General features: G+C 32.4%; 2 protein-coding genes across 2 annotated transcripts in view; one reads left to right on the top strand and one right to left on the bottom strand.

Annotated features, from left to right (window-relative positions):
• The window catches only part of LOC129230441 (uncharacterized), a 52,362-nt gene extending 37,971 nt beyond the window's left edge, over window positions 1-14,391 (bottom strand). Inside the window, exon 1 of the mRNA XM_054864840.1 lies at window positions 14,384-14,391. The gene's annotated coding sequence lies outside the window, so the exon portion shown is untranslated. The remainder of the gene's footprint in view (window positions 1-14,383) is intronic.
• Window positions 14,392-16,584: 2,193 nt separating this feature from the next.
• LOC129229450 (E3 ubiquitin-protein ligase UBR2-like) overlaps window positions 16,585-22,899 on the top strand; it is a 55,183-nt gene continuing 48,868 nt past the window's right edge. Inside the window, exon 1 of the mRNA XM_054863761.1 lies at window positions 16,585-16,664. The gene's annotated coding sequence lies outside the window, so the exon portion shown is untranslated. The remainder of the gene's footprint in view (window positions 16,665-22,899) is intronic.

Here is a 22,899-nt window from a genome sequence, read left to right as displayed (position 1 = left end):
GTTGGACGATATTTGTGGAAAATCGGCAGTTTCTGGAGATTTTCGGCAGAAATTTCACGTTCTAAATCTGAAATGATTCTGATTTTTCTAGCCTTTTTGTGTTTCCCCTTCTCCTTATTTTTCCCAATCGACCTTCATCCATTGCAATTTCCCCCATAAGCGTATGTTTTGGATACATGTCAACATTGAAACACATCCATTGCCGAAAATTGCGTGTCTTATTTGAGATTTCAATCCTTTTGCATTCTGAAAATATTTGAATTGTTTAGAAAGTTTTGAAGCATTTTATTATTTGCTACCTTAACTCGACTCATTTTATTTATTATTTTTGTAATAAAATTATTTATTAACATTATTTTAATTTCTCCTTCATGCCATGTAAAATTAATCAAAAAGAAACGTGATTTGACGCCTAGGTTCGGATTTTTATAAAATTTTGTATCTTTGCTTTTTCTATGCATTTAAAAAATAATATAAAATATTTTTGTAGACTCAATTGGTTTAGGTTCCACATAAATGTATAGCTACAGTAAAGCTTTAAAAACTGAAGAAAAAAAAACCCCCTCCTGTATGAAACGATTTTGATTTAGGGCTCCCGATTTGTGGAAAAGGTCACCTTGGTTGCTTGTGTATACAATGCTTGAAGTACTTGCAGAACAATTTTGGTTAAATGATTTTACGTTGCAGAACATCGTCAAGTATTCTGCTTTAGGGATTATCACCAATACAACACTGACACGTTTTTTCTTTAATTTAAGCACAATGGTTTCTGAGTATTTTTTAAAGTTTCTTTATCCTCTCATGGCTGATTAAAAAGTGCTATACTGTCGTGCTAAGCACAGATGTGGTATCTGCACATTTTATCAAAATTGAGTTATTTTCACCAGGTGGTTTGTTAGTAATTTAATTTACCTAAATCTCAAGTTTTTTTGGTGATTTGTGAACGTGAAATATTAAAAACAGCTTTAAGAAAAAAGGTCGTAACTGCAAATTTGCTTAGTTTGATAAGGCAATTTGAACATAAGTGACAAATACTAAGCCTTAAAAGTGGTATCTGCGCAGTTACCACATTTTTTCTCAGTAATTTGTAGATACGACTTTTATACCTTAGTAAAGCAGCATATTTAACAACGTAGCAGTTTATTGTAACGGAGTAGTAAAATTAATTTATCGTTAAATAGTTGATATAGGTCGAAAATAAAAACTAATACTACTTTGGATGAATGTTCAAGTAGATGTTCAGTTTTTTTCTATTCAAATTTTTATTTAAAAAGCAAATTCTTAAAAATGAAATGCATCCAAAATATTCTTATCCAATTCTTTCATGAATATATATACATTAAAAAAAAAAAAACTCATTTCATTCTATGACCAATTATATTTTTATTTAAGTATTGTCTGTTGTCAAAATCATCTTCATGCTGGGTAAAAATGAATCTAGAAAACAAAATATTATAAATGATAACATCAACATTCTTTGAATATAAAAAACAGAAAATTATTATGGTTTACAATTTTTTTTAACGTTCAGAATTTTGAAAAATGGTATTTTTCAGAAGGTAGATTCTATTTCATTTGTATTAACAAAATAAAGCGTAAATCATCTTCATGCTGGGTAAAAATGAATCTAGAAAACAAAACATTATAACAAAACATTTACCAACAGGCTAAGTGTATGAACCTGGTACTCAAGGAAATTTGCGTTAAGCGTAGTATCAGGTTTATTGATGTGTGGAGTAAATGTAAAATGCGATTGGATTGCTAGGGATGACCTGCATCTGAGCTCTACGGGGGTCAAAATGGTTAGTGGTTTGGTTTTATAGGATTCAGAGTCAAAAAACTAAGTTGGAATGGGGGGCATGCTTTAAGGAGCAGAATTTGAATGGGTACTAACTATTGGGATTTTAGTAGAAACGGAAATAGTGTGGCTAGTAAGAGAAAAGATTTTAACCGTTGGGATTCAAATAATCGCGTAGCATTAAATAAAGGTAAGATGGGCTTACTTAAGGTTTTTTATACAAATGCTCGTAGTATTAGGAACAAGATGGAAGAATTGAAAAGCATAACAATAGACGAGAGGTTGGATATTATTGGAGTTACCGAGACATGGGCAACCGAAAGTGATGATGATTTATTATCTATTGCTGGGTATAATTTGTTTAGACAAGATAGAGTAGGTAAAAGAGGTGGTGGGGTTTTATTTTATGTCAGAGACACTTTAACTTGCAATGAATTGGTAATTAATGATAAACCTAATGAGATTGATATGATTTGGCTGGAGTTGATGAGCAATAAGGGCAATAAACTACGTTTAGGGAACATTTATAGGCCACCCAACTTATGCCAGGGTCAAGATGAACAGATGTTTAGTATTATTAGTGACATTTCAAGCAAGGGGTCATCATTATAATGGGAGATTTTAATTTTCCAGGAATTGATTGGAATAATTTTTACCATAGTAATAGCAGAAAAGAGGAATTTTTGAAAGTAATTGGTGACTGTTTTTTAGATCAAATTGTAACTCAGGGTACTCGACAGGACGTGATTTTGAATCTAGTTTTCTGTGATATGGAAGGTTCTGTTCAGGGATTATGTATAGGGGAACACATTTGAAACAGTGACCACAACAGTTTATTAGGTTTGGGATTAAATTTGATACGCACAAAGTAGAGAATTTTAGGTTTGTGCCCAATTTCAGAAATACTGATTTTGTGGCACTTAGGCAGAGTTTGAAAGCAGTTTTTTCTTCTGGATTGGACAATAGCGATGTGAATCTTCAGTGGGCAGAGTTTAAGGAAAAGCTAGCGAAAACGGTTGGGGATCATGTTTCTTTTAGGAGAAAGGTTGTCAACACTAAAATTTGGCCAATGTGGTTCTCCAGGGAAACTAAAGAGCTTGAGGACTTTGTATTTTCCAGGGATGACATTTTACTTCATTTGAAAAAAATTAAAGAGACTAAGGCTCCGGGACCTGATAATATTTATCCAAAAATTTTAGTTGAATGTGCGGAGGAATTAGCAGATGGGTACATCCACAGCAATTGAACCTTTTTTCACAAATTTTTTTTTTCATGAAACCTCAAGTGTTATACACCATTTTAATCCTCAGAAATTGATGTTACTGAAAATGTAACTTAAATTTCCACATAGGTAAATAAACAATGAAAATTTAATGGGAATTAAGATCACTCAATTTTATTTCCACTAAGGCTTAAAATGTTGATTTTGTAAAACTGACTAAGGATCTCCCTTTTTTCAAAAAAAAATAGATACTTTGCATTTAATTTAATAGAGTATAATCTTATTTATCATATGTATGTAGTTAAAACATTTTTATTATTAATTAATAGCTAATTTCAAGTGCTTAATTAGTAGTCAATACATGCATGTCACAAGAGTAACAAAAACATATCAAAGCTTTAATTTTGAAAAAACTTTTTAAAATTTTCACTTCAAACTTCATATTTTCTGATTTGTTAATATCAGACACATTTTACACTAAATATTTCATTTTTTTAATCCATAGATTAAGCTCTGGGGTGATGTCACAAGAGTAACATTTTACTCTCACAAGAGTAACATTTTGTTCTCAGTAGGTTGACTTCTAAGTAATACTAAAATGAAATCAAATAAATAAGATCAAAATAAAAATAAACAACAATCCTTCAAGTTGAGTAGTTATCTTTCTGATCAGAATAATTCTGAAGTATTTAATTAGACACTTAATCAAGGTGATTAATTCTTAATTATACTTCATCAGTGGATCAATTCTTCAAACACATTATACTTTTAATTATGCTATTAGTATATATTTTCATATACTTTCTAATTGTGTTTTATTTGGAATGTATGAAATATCAGGTTTAGTGAAACAGCTCAACTTATTCATTTTTAGTTTAATATGCACATGTGTTTGCTTTCTTCTTAGTGTTACCATTACTTAAAATTTCATTTTGGTTTCAACAAGAAGTCTGTTTGCAATGGAGGAAATAGCTCAAAATAAGAGAAAAAATGCTGCAGAGCGTCAGAAATTATGGAGGCAAAGGCACAAAAATGAAAAAGAATATTTGAAGATGAGAAAGAAGCAAAACAAAACATATTATGATAAAGTGAAAGGATTGATATCAGAATCTGAAAAGGCTTTGGCAAGAGAAAAGGCGAAGCTTAGGAAAAGAAAAAGTAGAGAATTAGCAAAAGTCAGACATGGTAATGAAACAAAGAAATCTTTAACTCCGCAAGCTTTAGGGAGAATGATGAAGCGTATAGAAAGAAAACTTCCAAGATCACCTACTAAGAAGCTTTCTGTCATTACAAATTTAGCTCAAAAATCTGGTGTAATTCTAAAAACCACCCCAGTTCCTAAAGCTAATGTTTGTTTAACTAGCACAGCGCATAAATTAGTAACCGATTTTTATCTTCGAGATGATATAAGTAGAGTTGATCCTTCAGCTAAAGCTGCATTAGTACGGCGTAAGAAGAATCAAAACAATGCCATAAATCCTAGGCGGTATTTATTATTCACAATAAGGGAAGCTTTCCAAATATTTAAAGACACATTTCCGGACATTAAGATTGGGAAATCATCATTTGCAGCAATGAGACCTAGTTTTGTAACATTCTTTTCAACAGCGCATGGAAAAGGAGCTGTTGATGGAATTGGTGCTGTTGTTAAAAGATACGTTTGGGGTGAAGTACGTGCTAAAAAAGGAATTGTAAGAAATGCTGCAGACTTCACAAAAATCGTTGATGGAAAAACAAAAGTCAATGTTATCCACATTTCAAACGAAGAAATCGAAACAGCCAAAGAACGTGTGTCACCTCAATGGGAAAATAAAAAGTGTGAAAGGCACGCAAAAAATACATTTTGTTGAAGCAAGGTGCGATGCAATCCACTACAAGCCCTATCCGCAACATCACTCATTCATAAAATATAGATTTAATACCGAAAACATTGATGAAAAAAGTGACAATACTGATGATGACAGTGAGGTTTTACTTAGCTCAGAAGCAAAGAATGAGAAGCTGCAATGTGGTCAATGGGTATCTTTAACATATGATGGTGCATGTTTTTATGGCATGATAACTGCTGTTATGAATGAAGAATACCAGGTTAAGTGTTTGGTCCCAACAAAAATAAAAGGAGTTTTCAAGTTTGAGCCTGATGAGCACAGTATTTGGTACAAAAAAAACCAAATTATAGCTAACGCTGATGCTCCCACCTTAATCAACTTTCAAGGATTTTATAGAATATAATTGTTTTATTATTTATTAAATTTTCCATGCCTTAAAATGTAATAAATGTCTAAAAGTTCTATTATATGAAAATAAATGTATCAAAGTATCAATTTAGTGTCTTAAAAGTGTATCAAATGTTACATTTGTCCAGAAATACTATTTTGGACAAATTGTCACAAGAGTAACGTCACAAGAGTAACACTCTGTTTTTTACAAAAGCAAGTGCAATATGTTAACTTGTAATCAGATAACTTTTTTGCTACTATCCTTTTCAAGAGCAATAATACCTTTGGTAAATCTCTGAATTTCAATCTATTATTCCTGTACAATTCACAGGACTTGTAGCTCAAACTTAAAATTTGAAATTTGCCTTTTCCATTGGTCACAAGAGTAACAAATGTTTAATCTTCTCCCAAGGGAAGCAAAATTTCTTAAATTATAATTCAAATATGTTTTTTTAAGCAAAACACACATGACTTCCTGAAATAATCCTGAATTTTAACCTAAATGTATAATGTGACATAATAATTGGAAATAACCACACAAATTTTCTCTGATGGTCACAAGAGTAACGGTGGACGTACCCAGATGTAATCGTAAATATTTTCAATACTTCTTATAACTCGGTGACAGTGCCAGAGGACTGGAAGCTGGCTAACATTACACCGCTCTTCAAGAAAGGGTCTAAAGGGAGTGCGGGAAATTATAGACCTGGGAGTCTAACTTCGGTGGTTTGCAAAATTTTTGAAACATTGATAAAAATTAAGATAGTAAATTTTCTAGAGACTAATAATCTATTGACTAGTTTTCAGTACGGTTTTAGGAAAGGTAAATCTTGTGCAACTAATTTATTACATTTCTATGACAAAGTTACCATGGCTTTGGACAATAAGAAGCCTGTAGATGTTGTTTACATTGATTTTCAAAAAGCTTTCGATAAGGTACCGCATGTTGCTCTACTTAGCAAATTAGCTGATATAGGAATAGGAGGGAAAACTTTCATTTGGGTAAAAAACTGGCTGACCCGAAGGAAAGAAAGGGTAGTTGTAAGGGGAAATTATTCTAATTGGAGTGAGGTTTTAAGTGGGGTTCCTCAAGGATCAGTGTTAAGGCCTGTTTTGTTCATTGTTTTTATGAACGATATTCACAAAAATATTTCTGGGAACATGAATTGTTTTGCTGATGATGTCAAAGTTATGGGCACTGTAGAAAATGAAGAACAAACAAAACAGCTGCAAGAGGATCTAGATCATATTACGGAGTGGGCTGATAAATGGGGTATGGCTGTTAATGTTGGGAAATGTCAAGTGTTACATTTAGGGCATGGAAATAAGTGTACAAGTTATTATTTGCAAGGTTCAGCCATTAGTCAGGCAGACAAAGTTACTGATCTGGGGGTCTTAATAAGTCAGGATCTAAAGTTTAGCTAACAGTGCAGCATTGCTAGTAACAAGGCCAATAAGATGCTTGGGTTTATCAATAGATCTATTTCAAAAAAATCTAAAGAAGTTCTTCTGCCCTTATATAGAAGTTTGGTAAGACCTCATTTGGAGTATGCTGTTCAGTTTTGGTCTCCTTATCTTAAGAAAGACATTAATGTATTGGAAAGGGTTCAAAGGCGAGCTACAAGGCTAATAAATGGACTTTCTCACTTAGACTATGATTCCAGGCTTAGAAGGCTAAAAATGTACAGTCTTGAGCAAAGAAGCGACTGAGGGGACATGATTCAGTTGTTTAAATTTATTAAAATGAAAGATGTTACGGGGCTGAAGTTTAGCATTGAAAATAGGACAAGGGGTCATTGTTTTAAGCTATTTAAATCTCAGGCTAACATGGATGTTAGGAAAAATTATTATTATAGCAGGGTAGTGGAACCTTGGAACAGTTTACCGGAAGAGGTGGTAATGAGCAAGGGAGTAAATAGTTTTAAGAGGGCCATTGATCTTCACTGGGGATTGTGAATTGACTAGTGACAGGCTGGGCCCAGAGCCTGTTGCTGGTCGTCATTTTTGTATTTGTATAAATGATAACATCAACACATCCTTTGAATATAAAAAATAGAAAATTATTATGGTTTACATTTTTTAATGTCCAAAATTTTGAAAAACGGTATTTTTCAGAAGGTAGATTCTGTTTCATTTGTATTAACAAAATAAAGCGCAAGCTAAGTCCAAGTAAAGCAGAGCATAAGCACTTAAAGATGTACTAAGTGCATTTTACTGAGCTATTTTTGTTGTATCTGTGCAGATACACCAAAAAATGCTTCAGTAATAGTCACTTACGGTGAAAATAACCTAGCAATGAAAAGGTTTTGAAGAGAAAATTTGTCGTAACTGCATTCATTAATTTTAAATTAAGACTTTTACAAAAATGTCCTCTTATGTAGGTTAGATAAGGTATTTGCCGAACAACTACCACAAGTTGAACATTTAATTAAGTCACAAATCAAAGAAACGTGTTGTAAAACTTTAATCATGAATTTTTCATTTTGAGCTCCACTGCAGATACCACTTTTGCGCTTAACACGGCAGTATATGTACACACTGAGTGCCCGTGTAACTGCTTCTTATTTCAGTATTCACTGTCATAATACTCATTTTCTACTGCATTCCGTACACTACACGCTACATTAATATAAAAAATTATTTTTCACTTTTCAAGGATTGTATATATTGTCGAAAATTCTTGGCAGTGAATCTGTTAGGCACTGGAATCATTCAAAGAAATCAGACAAAAGTGACCTTATAAGCGATTAATGTATTGTGACCAGACTATATATCCGAGAATAAATTCCTATTCAGTGAGCCAGGGTTTAGGTAAGTGACCTTATATCGCGGTCCGACCGTAAATATTTTGCCCCCCCCCCCTAAAATGCTATTTTGGCAACCATCTAAAAGTCCTTTGAACAAAAATACAAAAGTGAAAACCAGTAACAGGCTTTGGGTATACCTAGGCTGGTCATTTATCTGTCCTGTGAGGATCTATAACACTTTTAAAGCTGTCTACCCCCTTTCTTGTAACACCTTTTTATGGTAGGCTGTTCCTACTGAAGTAATAATTTTCCCTAATTTCAAGATTAGCTCGAGCTTTGAATAGCTTAAAACAATGACAGCTTGCCCTGTCTTCCATTTAAAATTCAGCCAACCAACGTCATTCACTTTGATGAATTTGAACAACTGAATCATGCCCCTTGACTCTCCATTGCTTGAGCCTATACATTTTAAGCCTGATATAATCTAAAACTTTAAGTGCACTAAATAACCTAGCAACCATACCGTGAATCCTTTCTAATAACAAAATATCTTTTCTGAGATGAGGTTGTCAAACTGGACAGCATACTCATAAACACCCATATGGGGGGGAGCAAGTGGGGCTCAGCCCCCCCCCCCCTTAGAAATTAGAACTTCCTTTTGCTTTTAGTACTTTTTTCTTTGCATTAATGTATAAGATAGTGAAAACATCAAATTTTAATAATTCTAATCTGCACTGGAATTAGTTTGTATGGGGAAAATATCTGAGCCCCCATCAAAATTTTGCATATGCGTGTCCATGAGCATACTCGGAATGAGGTTCCAATAAACATTTGTACAAAGGTAGAACAATCTTCTCAGAAATGTTTGAAATCGATCTATTGCATTCTGTTGGCGTTGCTACTTGCTGTGCTTAGGGCCTGATTTAAGTGTAAGAAATGTGAAGCCAGGCTTAGGAGCCCGTAAAATTTTTCATAAATGTTTTCAATTGTTTTGAACAAAAAAAAAAAAAAATTCTGAATATTTTTTATTCAAATGTAAGTTCAAAAATTTAATTATTATTGTTGGCTGTGTTTCAATATGATAAATCAGTTAACACTCCCCCATTTAGTGAGAGAATTATCAGGAGTGACATGTAACATAGAATTAGACCACTCACATGTCACTGCACATTGTGCTGGTTGCACCAGTTTTTTTTTGGGGGGGGGAGGGGTCAGTTTTTCTCTTTGAAGGGTATGCCGTAGCTCTTGGGGGATGGGAACCTCTGCAATGACAAAAAGGTCAGCAATTGAGTACTTTCTTTGACTATGCAATTCAAGGGGGCACTGCAGGTTTGTTGTGCTTGCAGTCCTAATAATTATAAATTGGGCCCTGGCTGTGCTTATGCTGCACTGTGTTGACGAATCTCGAAATCCAGATTTATTGAAACACCCTGATAAAGAACTTTTTCTGTTTCACTAAAAAAATCCATATATACCACCACCGCCACCCCCCCCCCCCCCTGCATATGTTTTGTTCCATAACCTATAGGAAGCACTGAACATTTCTCCCTAACATTAACTCCCATACCTCATTTGACTGTCCATGTAGAAATGTGATCTAAATCTTCTCGCGGCTGTTTCACTTGTTTTTCATCCTCCATAATCTCTTTAAGTTTGACATCATCACAAAATAAATAATGTAAATCAAGAATATCATTCAAAAATATAAAACAATAGAGGCTCTAAAACTGATCACCTCACTTACACACACTTCATTTGGAATGACTTCCCACAACAACCACTTACTCTTTGTTTCCTACCAGTCAGAGTCAAACTTGAATGAAATTTCTTTTCATGTAACAGCAAAATGGTAAATTTAGAGCAAATGCTTACGACAGTATATTGCCAACAGATAGCAACACTTGTCCAGGATTGCAATTATAAGGAGGCTTTCAAAATAAAGCAAGATAGTTATGAGGCATTTGTGCAAATTCTTACTAATTAACTACCTTACAAGAAACATCAGTCTAATTGAAAAAGATGATTTTTTTATTAAATGAAAGTATAAAATAGTTACTTTTCTAAGCTCTACTAAATTATACTAATTTTAAAAGCATTTTGTATGGCATCTGCTCAGAGGCATGCATAGAAATTCCCCCCCCCCCCTCCCCCATTGTTTGCCTCTATGTCCCGACATATTTCACCCCTCATTTTAAAAACCTCGGACTCCCTTCTGGATGGGGGACGAGCCAACAGGTGTCCCTTCTCTCTTTCCTACCCCCCCCCCCCCGACAGGTGTCCCTTCTCTCTTTCCTACCCCCCCCCCCCCCCCCCGGCATCTGATACTGTTTCACTTGGAGCATGCTGTTCAGTTTTAGTCTCCGTATCTCAGGAAAGATATTTCTGTGTTGGAAAGGGTTCAAAAAAGGGTTTCTAGACTAGTAAGGGGACTTTCAGATTTAGACAATGTTAACAGACTTAATATGTATAGCCTGGAGCAAAGGAGAGTCAGAGGGGACATGATTCAGTTGTTTAACCCTTTAAATGCCGCTCTATGTTACAAGTGTAAAACATTGAATTGTTTCATAAAAGTAGGATGCTTAGGCATCCCTTCACACAATGCAAGAAGAAATTTTCTGATTTTTTTTTATCTAATATTTTGGACATGTTCCCCTTTGGGAATGTTGGCATGTTACGTTAAGTTTTTTACTAAGGCTTTTAATTGATTATGCTTTGCATGCTTGCTATACATGCTTTTTGTTTCTTTCATTTCAATTTCAAATTCTTCAAAAAATGTAAAAATAGAAAAAAAAATCAATATGTATTTATAAGCAAATTTATTCCGAATCTGATACCAATTACATGAAATCCAAGAGTTGAAATCAGTCATTTTTTTCTCTATCTAAATTTTTTCCAAAACTACAGAAAAATAGTTGGAGTCCCACTAATTTTCGGTTACAGAAGTCGGAGTCGACTGCTCTAAAATTCGAGGAGTCGGAGTCAGGAGTTGGTCAACAAGAGCTATTTCCAACAAAATTTGTTTGAAGTAAATTTGCCTTTTAGTTTCCCCACAGGTGCTACTGTTAAAGGATGGGATTTAAACTGTTTAAAATTGAATGGAAGATTGTTCAAATCAGAAAAATGTTTTCTATACATGCTCTTCTTTAAAAATTTTTCCTGACAAAATTTGTTTGAAGCAAATTCGCCTGCAAGTTCGAGATTTGTATTTGCCATGAACTTCCCCCGTAGGCGCTAATGTTAAGTTTTTTTGAACTGTTCAAAATAAAACGAAAAATTGCTCAAATCAAAAAATGAAATATGGGAATGAGGTGTGCTTCCTGAGATCTTTTGAACAAAAAATGTTTGAATTGGACTCTTTGCTTAAAACATATTTGAGGAGGACAGAAAGATAGACCAACAGACATTTTCCCATCTCAATACCCTACTTTCTAATTTTACTTCTCAACATTTCTTTTATTGAATTTTTTCCGACTTTTTTTTTTGTTTTTAGCGATATTTTTTAAGATACATTAGCCTTCTTTCATGCTTTTTTTTCTTCATCCGACTTTTTCAGGGAAAGTACGCCAAAAAAACAAAGTACCGTATATACTCGCATACAAATCGAATTCCCTACTTTTAGGAGAAAAATCAGGAAAAAAATCAAAAACTTGCGTATAAGTTGAGTCTCTTTTTTTGGAAAAACGGGAGCATTTTGCCACAAATTTTGAATTTAAACCTTATAAAAAGGAGGAAAATGAAATGTTACGAAGATTTTTATAACAAAAATCTCAGATTTTTATTCTTTAGCACCAAAAAGCTTCACTTTTGCGATCGCTATTGTTGTAAAGGGTTCGCTTTCACTGTTATTTTGAATAAAAAACGATAACATTCTACATTGTAACTATATTATATTTGTTTTAAGAAAATGAGCAATAATTCGCAACTATCGGGGAAAATTCACGAATACGGCAATCCCCACACTTTTCACGTTGTCGGCCATTTACTGTACTTTTTTCGTCTTTATGTCACAGTTAGACCACGTAAAATCATTGCAGAATGTTTAAGTATTTACTTCTTTAGCATCTGCTAAAAAGGAATGGACTAAAATCGGGAAAATGTTAACGTTTTCAAATATTTTTTCTAAGAAAAAAGTCTGGGAAAATTTTCAGAATTCTGCCTTGCATATAAGTTGACCCTCTAACTTTAAACATCATTTTTTGTTATAAATTTCTCAACTCATATGAAAGTATATACAGTAATTGATTGGGAACCGAATCTCTGGAAAGTCTCATGTCACCAGGGAAGGGAATTTATTGTTAACAGTTTGAAGTCTAGTGGGGTAATAGAGAAAAGCTGTAAACATTCTTCATACAAAACTATTTTTCGACATCACTCCCACCCTAAAACTGGAGACGAAGGGGGAGGTGACAGAAAGGGGAATAATGAAAGGTTGAAATGGCACCCATCTGCTTTTAGATGCATCAATAGAGATTGTTTTTAGCTCTGAGGCTTGCACTCATCACATAACAGCACTTACACAGTGCGTAAATTGCCCAGTTTTGTATACTGGATTACACCAATGTTCCCAAACGGGAACAAAAGTTCGTTTATAGAATCTTCATTTTTATTGGAAATTATTATCAGTCATGTTTGGTCGTCAAAAGAATCCTTTCCTATTTATTGTTACTCTAAAATATCTAAACAGTTAAGCAATTTTTTAAAAAATTGTAAAATTTTTAATTAGTCTCCGTGAAAATTGGTACAAAAGCACATTTTTGCCAATTTTTGTAGATTCTGCAAATTAGACCAAGTTTTTCTTTCAAAAATTCAGGTCTATTTTCGGCAATAAATAGATAAAAAAATGAAGTCCTCACAAGCGAAATTTTATTTTTTACATTTTTTTAAAGTTGATGTTCCCATTTGGGAACATTGGTGCTTAATAGGTTAATGTATCTTCTCATTTGATACATGTTTGCGTTCATGCTCGTATTTTATCATTTGGTAAAATTCAGAGTATCATTCAGCAATTCAAAATATTTCTCCCTCCAAAACATTTAACTTCGAGGCGTCTCTAGAATCGAACAAACACCTTCACTTTTCCAAAAACTTGCAGAAAGTGGAACTTTTTATGAAAAGCTCTTAACAAAAAATAGTACCTTTTCTAGAAAATCAAAAGTCACAATTTGGCAGGCATCAATTTCTTTGCTATTTCTATTTCCTTTGTAGAAACAAGCAAACAAGAAACCCAACATGGTTCTATTGCAATTCCCAACTGCCAAAACACATGACTCAAATTGAAGAAGTCAAAATTCAAAAGAATGCTGGATGTTTCTTTTTTTTTTCCAAAAACAGCTTTGAGCTGGCTGGGAAAAACATTTTATTCGCAACTCCAATTAACTATAGGGGGCGCTGCAGCCAGTCTAATGGCGGATGAAAAAGGTAAAACAAACAAATGCTGTAACTTATAACTTGCTTTGATGCTAAGTGAATGATAGTAATTTTTCATTCTGTTTGTGGGAACCTTTCTTTTCTATTCTTCTGAAATTACCTTACACCACAAACTGTCTGAAGCCTGTAATTTACCCCAAAGAAAACATGTGGAATGGAATGTTTTTCCTTAGTATTATTAACCACCGCAAGGTAGCATAATCAAGCGCTGGAGTTGCGAATTGCAAAATCCTTTTGGTATATTTCATAACTCCATAAGAAAATCCGTGATAGTAACGCACACTCTGCCTAGTTTAAGACCATCTAAACAATTTTTTCAGGTGTAGAACAAAAATTAAGATTTCCTTCCTTGATTATTTCTATTGCTTATCAAGAGTATGGGTAGCTCAAAAATATATATTACGCAAGGGGTTGGGTACCACGGGGGAGGGGCTGAACAATTATTCGGAAGGCCGAAGATTTGAAGTTATGCTGCTTCTTGGCACGATTTCAATTTCATAGGCATAGATTTCAAGACCAAAAAATTGTCTAGGAATTCAGGATATTTACACATGAAAATAGGTTCGAAGACTACAAGGTTCGCGCCATTCTTTATTTGTCATAAGCCCCGTACGGGTGACATTGCTCTTTAAAATTAACTTTGAAAAATTGTTTTCAATTTTCAGTTTTATTATTTAATGATTCTTTAGCAATTAACATGGAAGTATTAATTCGTCTCAAACAGTTACCTAATTGACCGGTTTATACCTCTTAGCCAAAATTGATCATACCAATTTAGCTTTGAATTAAATAGAACTAGCCACACGAGTAATAATTCGAAACAAATCAAACTGGAGTTTTAAAGATAACATAAGTGCACTTTAAGAAAAAGTTTATTGAAAAATAAAAATTGTAACAAAAAATAAAATGAAAAGAAACAGCAGAATATATAGTTCACAAAAAAGGTTTGGTCATAATTCTATAAACATACATTCTTCCATTTGCACATGGTCATAATTTACAAACGAACATGGCGACATGTAAACTATAGCTCCGCGCGAACGTAGATAAAATAAAATACACACAATTTCACAGGACAGAAAAACATAATTTATTTGAAATAAATTACCGACATTTATTTGAATATTTTACATTTTTATAGAGGTACAAGCCATTGTATAACTTACCATTTATGATTTGAATATCCTTTATTCGTTTCTTCGGGATAATTCCATCACTTTTTGACATAACACGACAAGTTGATGCCTAAATGGGTATTTAAATATATAAAAAAAACTAATTAATATAGAATGTAATCTTATGCAATTATATTTTAAAAAATGACTATGATTTTAAAAATGATATTTTAGTGTGAACATTGAAGCTACATAACATTATAAAAAATAGAAAAAAAAAACCCATTGTATTAATTTCAGAGCACAAATGTGAAGCATTCATTAAAATATTTAATGTACAGACTAAAACTCTAATTAAATTACATGTTATTAGAACACAAAGTGTTATTTTCAGGAAAAAACGTGAGATAAAACTATTTTTAGTTGTAAATCATTGAACCAAACGGGATTGAATTCGGAACTCCAGCGCTCAAATACGCTACCTTGCGGTGATTTATAAAACTGCGTCTGCACCTAAAACATTGCCACGTTGCGCATCACGTGTGTCTGTTGACGTAAACACAGGCAGTTTGTTCTGAGTATTTATTAACGCAATCGATGTGTCTTAGTTTGCTTTCAGCTACAGAAATTAATTCGTCCTCTAAGAGTATTCTCGAGCTTCTCAAAATAATGTTAGTTTTCCTTATTTCTTTCAAAAAAGTATTAAATGGTGGACGCGTAAACAAGAAAACTCTGGATTAACAAAATTGGATAACGTTATACCAGGTAAAATTTTTTATTGTTTTGTATGAATTTGTAAGAATATGAGTTTTTTTTAATCTTAAATTAATTTAACTAATCATATTTTACAGCAGCATTTAGTTGGAATGGACAGTATGCAAAATATTTTCTTGAATATATTATCGTAGAACAAAATGAATAACCGAGAAAGAATTTACTTTATTCCTTTTATTCTCAGCTGAAAGGTTTCGCCAAATTTGTTTAGGGTTATAGTAGTTTTAGTATTGTGCAAGCAAAGTAGCCTTGGCGAGTTTTCGCGTTTTTAGTTAAACCATTTTTAATTTTTATCATGAGTGGAATAAAATGATAGTAAGATTACAGAATTCGATAAGTAAAAAGAAATAATGGTCAATCAACTGAAAAGAAAACTACCACCATATATAAACTGTGAGTACACATTTTATTTATTTTGTTCTGAGTGAATTTGAATAAATATCAGTTTTTCAATTCGATGAAAAAAAAACGAACTTAACAACATTGACTGGACACTTTTCTTTAACCTAATTCCACATAAATGATTTAAATAAAATTTGTTACTACAGTATCCTACTGAAATAGACAGTATGCAAATAAATTTTCTTGAAAATATTTATCGCAGAACAGATTGAAAAATCCAGAAAGAACGTTAAGAATTTGAACAATAAAAAATAAAAGTTCGCCAAAAATCTGTTTATAGTGTTATGGTTTTAAAATTATGTGAAAGAATAATGTATCTTGACAAGATTTCGCATATCAGGTAAATCATTTCCATGACGAATGAATTAAATGCATGATTTCTTTGGATATCCAATCATATAGTCATAGAAATAAATTATCTAGTGTTAAACGTTACTCTTGACAGTCTGCCACGTATGTGCACTATGTGACAAAAATGTCAACAAATGCTGGAAATGTCACGAAACTGAACTTAATATGTACTAATGTATAGAAAAAAACGGTACAAAATGAAAATGCCGTTCGAAGCGAACCAAAAATTTATGAATTCCGAATTCAACATCGTGAAAATGGCTGCTTCAGAACAACTTACTGTGTGTTCTACATTAATTGTTTACTTTCGTAATACTTTTTGGTTTCTAATCTCTTTCTATATGGGTCAGAATATCCACAAGACTTTGAAAAATCTTTTCAAACGAATAAAGCGAAAAAATCATACATACGAACAAAAATCACAACACTTTTAGCATTTTCTTCGCTACCACATGCGTTTGTTTTAGTTTTCAATTCCGCCATTAAACAGTGACTGCAGTGCCCCCTATAGTTCGTTGGAGTTGCGAACATTGCAAAGTAGTTCATATCATCAGATGGATTGACTGATTGTTATTGTACTATAAATTTCAACATGTAATATTAATTTCAGTAAGTGAAGCTCATTTTTGTTTCCATATTAGATAAATGCTTTGCAATTCAATCTAAAATTTAAAAGACTTTCTATAATCATTTGTCTGAAGCCTTGCTATCACGCAAACAATGTATAAGTAGACATGAAGTTAGTTTTATTATGTAAAAGAATCTTGTATTTTTCTTTTTTAACTTTATCGAGAAATATTACCTGCATGATCATCTCAAAAATTAAGAATCATTCTGATGCTTGAAATACCAACGCAGTGTTTACAAAATATTCCTTTGTCATTGTATAAATAAATACATAAAAAAAAACTCCTTCATTTTGGAGCTCAATTTAGCAAACTGAAAATAGTGCTACGCTATGAGAAATCAAAAAGCATGCGGTGCATACTAAACATTTATCTTTTCAATTCCATATTTTTATTATGAAATTGTGTTTCATTTTATTTTGGTCATTGTTTTTCGTTTTCATTTACAAATGAAAATTTTTAGAATGAAGCATACGATCTTTTAAGTAAAACGTTTTTTAATTTGTTTTTAATTCATGAAATTCGTTTAACTATGCAAACTTAGCATAAAATTGTCTGACTGCTTATTTGAGTGCTATTCTGTCATTAATTTTAAATGTAGTAAAATAGATTTTCACATGCAATTACTCAACTGTATATTTTAATGGGCATTATGTCCCAGCAATTAAGTGCATTATTGTTATATTTAGAAATCAAACTTGTGTTTTCTCAATACTAAGTGCAATTCCAAATTTTTTATTTCAAATTTTTAAAGAATATGACTATGTGAGCTAAACTGTATTTATTTCTTTAAAACTATCATGGCTAAATTTTGAATTAAGCTTTCAGCTGTAATGAAGCAGATTAAGGCAGTTAAGACCGGGATTGCCAGATTTCAGAACAGTAAATACGGGACAGGCTTCTAAAAAGTGAAAGGGGGGGGGGGGAGATTTTTGAGACTTCTATTCATGAAAAATCAGAAAAATTCAATCAGAACAAAGCATTAAATCTCGCAAAATGTCTCCTATCCTCATTAATAAATAGTCGATGATCGAGTAACCTGTGTGCTTCAACAATGAAATTCGCGACACGACATGATAATTTGATAATATGTTTTGGTAAGGTTTAACATGCAGGGAAAGGCTTTATTGTGACAAGGTTGAACTCGACTGGTAACTAAACTGTTTTACTGGTAAGACTGTAATTTCAGGAGAATGAAGAAGGGAAAAAAATGGTCAACAATAAACGCTACATACTGGAGTGTATGGTTAATCCACTGTAGTTCGAGTTATAATTTCAACTATCAAACTGGCAATGACTTGGTTTAAATGCAGAAGCGATTTTCACCCTTCATACCTTAACGGGCGACTTTCTAGTCAAAGTGTAAAAATCATTTTCATTGAGATTGACGATGCATGCACAGAATTAAAAAATTATTTCCAACATTAGTCGATGAGCAAAGAAGAAGCAACCATTTGGCTCCTCATAGTCTGTCAACAAAACATTCAATAAAATCGAATCAAAACGAGGGGCTTCCGTGGCCACGTGGTATGAGCTCTGGCTTCTAAGCCGGAGGTCGTGGGTTAGATTCTCGCCAGTGCCCTGGGCAGGGTTCAAAAGTATCATGATATTTTGATATCTATCCGATATTTTCAACCAGTAAAAACTTAAGTCTTCATAATAGTAAATGCATCCTCAAATCACTCTTTATTTTCTTATATTGTTAATTACAATATGTAGACTTCAAATTAAGGTTTTTTTTCATTATTTACATCTAATATTTCATTTCACATTTTCATTGATTTTAATGGTGTTAATTTAACATTAGATGTTTTGCTCATTTTTCTTCTGTTAGCTACTTTTGCAGAGTTATATGGGCAGTTCTCAAAAGGTGGGAACAAACACAGACCTCAACTTTGAAGCTGCAACACCAAATAACTTTCATTTTAATTAACTCAAAAATTTTTGAGTTAAACTATAATACTGTATAGAGACAAGAATTGACATAAATTATGGAAAAAATGCTCTTCAAATGCCCTTAAAAAATATTTTCTTTGCTAAAAGGCACAATTTTGGACATACCAAAACGTTAACTGAGTAAATGTAGCATTAAAAAAAAAATTTTTTTAATTATTTCCATACGTTTCAAAAAAAATTAAAGGTATGAATCTTACAATGAATAACTTTTTGTTAATATTTTACACAAATAACAAAAGTAAAGATAGATTATTTACTTTGTAAACGATTTTTAAAAAACGTAAGTTTGAAATTTGATGTAGCCTATGTCCAAAAATTACGATCTTTACAATGCTATTATTTGAGAACTAAGTATATGATGTTTTCGTTTTAAAGGTATTTATCGATCCTCAGAATCAATTTTTAATTGCTTTAAAGTGTTTTCATAAGCTTTTATGCAGTATCATAGAAGAAAAATGATTTTTCTTAAACATACATGTGAGATGTCCAAATGGCGTTACGATCTTGACGCCGATAATTCTGTCCGTTTATTCATAATTTTTGATGATCCACTGTCTTCTGACCTCAATAAAAAATATTATTATAATGTTATCTTCTTTAATCTATTGGTATTTTGCATAATTAATACGTTACACATTGAACAATACATAAATTACAGTAGAAACATGGCTGGCTATGTTCGTAACGAAAGCCATTTTGCGCTAAAATCGCCAAGCAGACCTCCATTGGCGACAACACAGTATACGATAAGCTAAAGGTTACCAGAGGGGAGTTCCCATAGACTAATAATAAGAGTAGACTGAGCTATGGCAACCCTTTTGCTGCTCATAAACCAAACCATGTGACTGGTGGATATCCTAGCAACAGCGGGCGTTAATCGTAGCAGACGATCGACGCCAGCGCGAAATAAAATAAATAGAATTTATGGAACACGGAAGAATGATCTTTTATTGAGTCCGATTTGTAAATTTGTTATTCTAAGTTGTAAATATTTTGTTAATATAGTGAGTTTTTCGTTTAGATAGTATTGTGCATTTTCTTTAGTCAATTTCAATAACTCTCTAAGCAATAAAAGATGCAGGCGACCAAGAAGAATCGGCAAACGGTAAGATTTTTGCCTACAGTTTCAATTTAAGATACCGATTAGTACATTTTTGCGTTAACGCAAAACGTTTACGCCATTTCGTTCACGCCAACGCTGACAGCTCCAAATGAAATAAAAGTTACCGAAAACTGATCAAAATCTATTACTAATGTCAAAATAATGCATACCTAAAAGAAAAACAGTTCAATCTCTGCACCTGGAAGTTTTTTTTAATGAAAACACATTGTCTTAAAATACATGTCGAGTGTCAAACTATAGATAATGCTGCCATCTAGCAACCATGCTGCCAAAGTCTTCGCCAAGCCCTTCCACTAGTCACATGATACATCTATGAACCAATTTTCTTCATCAGCAAGAATGAGAAAGCTCGGTCTACTCTTATTATTAGTCTATGGGAATTCCAGTTTGATAAATGTAGTTTATCGTCAGCTGCACCAGTTTTGGTGACTTTATCACCTGCGCTAGCAATTTTTTTATTTTTAATTTTTTTGAGTTAAAAATAATCGTCTGCAGTTGATTTGTAAACAAATATCAGTTGGTAATTTTCATTCTATCTTGAGATTTGAGAGATAGTAAGCTTTTTGAATCAACAACATGTTTTGAAAAAGTGCTTTAAACAATTTAATTAAGTTCTTTTATGGAATTTGTATTTATATGCTTTTTGAAGTCATTATTGATTTTTAATGCCTATTTGCAAAAGGATTTATTGCAAAGTTTAATGCTCACACGAGATTATGTCTCCTAGAAGTAGAACAAAAAGTAAGGTTCTGGTAGAAGTACATTCTAAGTATGGAAAATATCTGCAGAAATGAAAGTTAATAATCCAGAGAAATACAAATGTTATTTAATAAAAGAAGCTATGAGTTTGTATAGTTATTTCCATGAAGCTTTTTTTTTTTTACCTTTCATCAACTTCTTCAAAATCATTCCAAGACTTTATTATATGTAAAGAGCAGTATGTATAGCCATTCAAGTACTTCATTAATATCCTCTTTATTATTAAATTTCAAAATTCAAAAAGTAGTAAATAAAATTTTCATTGGAAAAGTTAAAAATCAGATTAACAATTGTCAAAAATGGTGAAACTTACATTATGATGAGGTCCAAAATGCGTTACCTACAGGACAACAATGTCCAAAATCTGTTACCTACAGACAGCTGATTTAATTTGCTAATTAACAATTTTTACAAATACCTGCTGTCTTTTCATGTTCATATATTGTGTTCTAGGTATGCATGCTGTAGAATAAAAGCAAAATTGATGTCAAATTTGAAAATTTTTGAAATTGCTCAAAGTTAACTTTTTTGTTCCCACCTTTTGAGAACTGCCCATATGATTCAGAAATAAAAAAATATGCATTAGTCGGTGCACAGTCATAAGACATTTCTTTTTTCTGACCAATGTTTGATATTTAATTAGGTACTTTTGATATGAATTAAAGCTGTTACATTACTAATAATTTTATGAATACAAAATACAAGAAAAAATGAAATATTATATTACTTTGTTATATTAATGATGTATTAATATATCATAAAAATATAGTACATAACTTTTGGTTATTTTTTAAAAAATGAACAATATTACCATGATTAATATAATTTTTACATTGAAAATACGTTGAAATTTTTACGTTGAAAAAATAAATACCGAAAATATCAAAATATGATATTTTCAAAATAAATATCGGATATATATATCGACTGATATATATCTGCGAACCCTGGCCCTGGGTGTTATTTCCTTCTCTTATGTTGTAAATCCTGTGTGTGTCCTAGGCAAGGCGCTTAGTACACAGTCCTCTATGTGTGTGAAGCTGTGTAGTTTCTGTATTAAATCAAAACGAAAACAATTTTTGCGTTTGCTGCCACATGATTTTTTTATTGCTTATTTTATTTTTTTGTTTTACTTTATTTTTTCCCTTTTGAATAATTTCTCGTTGTGAAAAAAATTGTTATCGGCTAGAATACGGGACTTAAGAGCCGTGTATGGAAGTTCCCCGGGATGTGGGACAATTCTTTGAAATCCGGGATGTCTGGCAACCCTAGTTAAGACAGATATGGGAACTAATGTCATATACTCCACCCTTGGCGACGTTTTTCTGTTGGCGCCAAGAAAACGACGTATGACGACACATGTCATACATCGTTCTTAGCGATGCTTTTGTAGCGCCAACAGGAAAAATTCAGATAAAAAACATGATCAAAGTACTTCAGAAGACAATATATATAAAAACAACATAAAACCACAGCAAAAAACATCTCAAATATTTGCTTCAAAAACACCAGAAACTAGAAAGTTTTTGTACACAAAGAAAAATTACTAGTAAGTATTTGAAATGCTTAAATTAACAAATTACTATCACAGCTCACCAAAGAAATATGTACCAATAGAAAGCTATTTTCCAACTTGCATTTCATCAAACAAAAACAATTCTCATACTCTAAAAAATAGCAAAGCGATTCAATATGCGATGTTTAAAGCAGTAAACATCCCCAAAATATAATTATTTCAGCCAAAAAATGCTTAGTTATTCAAATTTCGATGTATGAAAAGTAAAAATGTCTTGACAGAACATCCTAAACATAAACAATACAGAAATACCATACATTAATTTGCTATTCAAAAATGCTTTCAAAATACAGTAAAGTCTCGAAAATCCGAGACCCAAAAGTCCGAGGTTTCGCTTAATTCGAGGCATTTGGTTGACAATTTTATGCTTTTTACAGACCAAAAATACTTTAATCTGTAAGTCGAAATATTTTGCGATGTAGAATTTTCCTAACAACATACAATAAGGTAATAGGGCAGTTCTCAAAAGGTGGGAGCAAATACAGACCTCAACTTTGAAGCTTCAACACCAAATAACTTTCATTTTAATCGACTCAAAAATTTTTGAGTTAAATTATAATACTGTATAGAGACAGGAATTGACATAAATTATGGTAAAAATGCTCTTCAAATACCCTTAGTGATATGGATCGGGTAAATACCCAGCGGGTAGGTAAATATTTTTTGGGTATTTACTCGGGTATTTACCCAAGGCCTGGGTAAATACCCAAAAACTGGGCATTTTACAAAAAAAAAAAAAATGCAAAATGTGAATGGGATTTTCTTTTTTTTTTCAATCTAGATATGAAATAATTGGTTAAACTG

This window comes from Uloborus diversus, chromosome 9 (assembly GCF_026930045.1).
Source record: "Uloborus diversus isolate 005 chromosome 9, Udiv.v.3.1, whole genome shotgun sequence".
Classification (NCBI taxonomy): Eukaryota; Metazoa; Arthropoda; class Arachnida; order Araneae; family Uloboridae; genus Uloborus; species Uloborus diversus.
The sequence above is the reverse complement of the archived record's forward strand: the minus strand, read 5'-3'. Positions and strand labels throughout refer to the sequence as shown.